A 4,529-nucleotide genomic window follows, 5' to 3' on the forward strand; every position below is an offset into this window, starting at 1 on the left:
CTAACTTTGGATTTTGTTTTTTCTTCTTTTTCTAGTTCCTGTACATGTATATTTAGATTAAGATTTTTCTTGTTTCTTGATATAGGCATTTTACTATAAACTTATCTTTTAGAATTGCTTTTGCTGCATCCCATAGATTTTGGACAGAAGTGTCTTCATTTTCAATTTTCTAAAGTGTTTTTCTCTACTTTGATTTCTTCATTGACCTATTGATTGCTTAGTACCATGTTGTGTAGTCTACACGTTTGTGTTTCTTTCCTTGTAATTGACATCTAGTCTCATAGCATTGTGGTCAGGAAAAATGCTTGGTATGATTTCAATCTTCTTAAATTTAGACTTCTTTGTGGCCTTACATGTCCTCTTAGTGTTATTTTTACAGCCACTTCTCTTTATTTTTTTCTATTCATTGTAGGTTTTTGTTTTGTGGTTCTCAAGAGATTCATATATATTATCTTGTAGTCATCTATTTTAAGCTGACAGCCACTTAAATTTGAAGGCATTCAAAAAACACTCTATTTTTATCCCCCAACCTGCATTTTATGTTTTTGATGACATATTTTGTCAATACATATTTTGATTTTGTGTCTCCCTTACCTAGTTATTTTAGTCATGATTGATTGTACTATGTTTTTTAACCTATATACTAGCTTTTAATTGCCTTTATCAATGAGATATTTTCTTTCATATATTTTATTTTAGTAGTGGCTTTTTTTTAACTTAAAAATATACTTTAAATTTTCTTAAAAGGCCAGTTTTGTGGTGATGAACTCCTCTAGTTTTTGAATATCTGAGAAACTCTTTATCTGTCCTTCAATTCTGAATGATTACAGCACTGAATTGATTATTCTAGGTTGTAAGTTTTTTCCTTTCAGTACTTTAAGTATATCCTGCCACTGCTCTATGGCCTGTAAATTTGTAAAGTTTCTGCTGAAAATTTTGCTGATAGTTTTATTGGGTTTCTTTTCTATGTGATTAGTTTTTTTTTTTTTTTCCTTTGCTGTCTTTAAGATTATCTCTTTAACTTCTGCCATTTTAATTGTGATGACTTGGTGTGGATCTCTTTGGATTCATCTTTTGGGTACTCTGTGCATCCTGTACCTGGATGTCTGTTCCCTTCCCCAGGTTAGGGAAGTTTTCATCCATTATTTCTTCAAATAAGTCTTCTGTCCCTTCCTGTGTCTCTTTTCCTTCTGGGACCCATATAATGTGAATCTTAGGACACTCGATGTTGTCCCAGAGGTCCCTTAAACTATCCTCACTTTAAAAAATTCTTTTTTTTCCTGTTCTGATTGAGTGATTTCCACTATGCATTTCTTTGTTAAATTGATCTTAAATATGAGGAGAGGCAGTGGCTGAGTGCGCGGGCACTGGGGGGCGGCCAGGGTCGCTCCAGGCCACCGGGGCCACCCGCCCTGGTCACATGAGGGGCTGGCATGCCTGCAGGAGGCCGTGTCTAGCTTGCCTTTGAGCGCACTTGCGACCTGTCCACAGCGCTCAGCGCCTGTGCTCTGTGTTGTAGGTCTACCCGGAGACCCGCAGCAAGGGCGAGTCTGAGCAACATCCGCGACTTCCTGCGAGGCTGTGGGGTGTCCCTGCAGCTGGAGACGTCTGATGCAAATGATTTGTATCAGGGGCAGAATTTCAACAAGGTACTCGGCTCCTTAGTGACGCTGAATAAAGTAATAGCAGACATTGGCCTGGTGAGTGACTCCATGTGCGCCTGGCCCTCCTCCCACCAGATCAAGTCTTCTGACTCCCTGGGACTGCAGCCTTCATGGTAGGACTTCACAGTTGTTCCAAGGCCAGTACCACAGTTTGGACATGAGTGATAATAGAAACAATCAGCTGGTCATCAGAGCCAAGTTTAACTTCCAGCAGACGAATGAAGACAAGCTGTCCTTCAGGAAAGGAGACATCATCCACGTCACGTGGGTGGAGGAGGGGGACTGGTGGGAGGGCGCGCACAACTGCAGGACTGGCTGGTTCCCCAGCAACTATTTGCACAAGATCAAGTCCAGCATAAAGCCTGTGTTACCCAAATCTGGAATCTTGAAGAGCCCTCCCAAAGGATTAGATACGACTGCCATTAACAAAAGCTATTACAATGTGGTGCTACAGAATATTTTGGAAACAGAAAATGAATATTCTAAAGAACTTCAGACTGTGCTTTCAATCTACCTACAGCCCCTGCAGACCAGTGAGAAGTTAAGTTCAGCAAACACCTCATATTTAATGGGAAATCTAGAAGAAATATGTTTTTTTCCAGCAAATGCTTGTACAGTCTTTAGAAGAATGCACCAAAATGCCAGAGACCCAGCAGAGGGTCAGGGACTGCTTCCTCAGCCTGATGGCCACAAATGAAGACCCTGTACCTGGCATACTGTGCCAAGCACTGTCCACGGTCAGCATTCTCACAGAGCACAGTGAGGAGCTGCGAGAGTTCATGGAGATGAAGGGTGCCAGCAGCCCGGGCATTCTCATGCTGACCACCGACCTCAGCAAGCCATTCGTGTGTCTGGACAAGTACCCTCCACTGCCCAAGGAGCTGTAGAGACACATGGAGGATTATCGCCCAGACAGACAGGATATTCAGAAATCCATGACCACCTTCAAAAACCTTTCAGCACAGTGTCAGGGGGTGTGGAAGAGGAAGGAGTTGGAGCTGCAGATCCTGACAGAAGCCATCCGGAGCTGGGAGGGCGACAACATCAAGACCCTGGGCAGCGTTGTTTATGTGTCCCAGGTCCTGATCCAGTGTGCTGGCAGTGAGGAAAAGAATGAAAGATATCTTCTACTCTTTCCAGATATTTTGCTAATGTTGTCTGTCAGTCCTAGGATGAGTGGTTTTATATATCAGGGAAAGTTACCAATGACAGGAATGACAATCACAAAGCTCGAGGACAGTGAAAATCATAGAGATGCATTTGAAATATCAGGGAGCATGATCAAGCGGATCTTGGTGTCCTGCAACAACCAGCAGGACCTCCACGAGTGGGTGGACCATCTGCAAAAGCAGACGAAGGTCACCCTGGAGGGAAACGCCACCATCAAGCCTCTCACTCTGTGTTGTCTCACACCCCTGCTTCCCATTCCATCACCCCATCCAGCAAGCATGTGGACAGCAAGCCTGTGCCACTGACAACCACCTACCGCACGCTGCCCCACCCCTCCCACCACCACACTCCACACACCACCATCAATCAACAGGGGGCCCCTAGAGCCTCCGAAGACCCCCAAGCCCTAGAGCCTGAACTGCCTGTGACCCACACCCCCGCCTGCAGCCCTTGGCTGCCCTCTGCTACAAGGAGGACCTGAGCAAGAGTCCCAAGACCATGAAGAAGCTGCTCCTCAAGCACAGGCCGGAGCAGAAGCCTTCAGACGAGGAGTTCATGCTGAGGAAACACACAGCTGTGATGGAGGAGGATGCCCAGATCCTGAAGGTCATCAAGACTTACTTACCGCACCAGCGACAAGACATGACAGACATTCAGCTCAAGTTCACGCAAAGAATCTGCTCCACAAGTTTTGCTTCCAGAAGAAGAGAAAATTATAGTTGAAGAAACTAAAAGCAATGGTCAGACAGTGACAGAAGAAAAGAGTCTCGTTGACACCATGTATGTGCTAAAAGATGAAGTCCAGGAATTAAGACAGGACAAGAAGATGAAGAAGTCTCTGGAGGAGGCTGCTGGCACCCTTCATCTCCATGAACTCTTGCAGCTCCTCACTGTGCTCTGTGAGAATGCTGACCGTGGACGGTGGTTGGCACAGTATGCCAGGTACAGGGTCTTCATTTGTGGCATCAGGCTGAGGAAGCAGTCCCTGACCCTCTGCTGGGTCTCTGGCATTTTGGTGCATTCTTCTAAAGACTGTACAAGCATTTGCTGGAAAAAAAACATATTTCTTCTAGATTTCCCATTAAATATGAAGTGTTTGCTGAACTTAACCTAACCCTAACCCTAACCCTGATCTTCTGGATCAGTCTCAGGATCCAGAAGATCCTGGACCTGCAGGATCTTCTCCTGCAAAGATCTGGAGAAGCTGGTGAGGAAGGTTCTCAAGAACATGAACGACCCTGCTTGGGATGAGACAAACCTCTGAGAGGCGTCCTGGTGATTCATCAAGACCGGTTATGAGACTGAGCCAGAGCCCCGAGACCCCCGCCCGTGACACTCAGGGCTGCAGGGAGGGGCTGCATGGCCGCTGCTTTCTGTGCGTGGAGACGTGCAACCCGGGGCGGCTGTGAGGCACAGGTGCTGAGGCCAGACTACGTGTCTCCTCCTCCACATCCAGTACCTTGTTTTACAATAAGTGCAGTGACGGCATCTAGACTTGTGGGCTCTGAGTGAACATGTGTAAATATTATGTATAGGTTCCCTGTAAATGCCCCGTTCTGAATGCATATGGTGGTGGTTCTGTCTGGGCTAACTCCTGGGCTGCAGCCCCCTTCCACTAACCTCTCTGGTCCTGTACCCTGGGTCTTGTACTCACCATTCGTGGGGACTGGAGGCTGAAGATGCACAGGTGTTTCT

General features: G+C 45.9%; 1 pseudogene; it reads left to right on the plus strand.

The window, feature by feature from the left end:
- The first annotated feature begins 1,697 nt into the window (after positions 1 to 1,697).
- LOC136153955 (rho guanine nucleotide exchange factor 7-like) lies at positions 1,698 to 4,098 on the plus strand (annotated as a pseudogene).
- The last annotated feature ends 431 nt before the right edge of the window (positions 4,099 to 4,529 follow it).

Source organism: Muntiacus reevesi, chromosome X (assembly GCF_963930625.1).
Source record: "Muntiacus reevesi chromosome X, mMunRee1.1, whole genome shotgun sequence".
NCBI classification, from domain to species: Eukaryota; Metazoa; Chordata; class Mammalia; order Artiodactyla; family Cervidae; genus Muntiacus; species Muntiacus reevesi.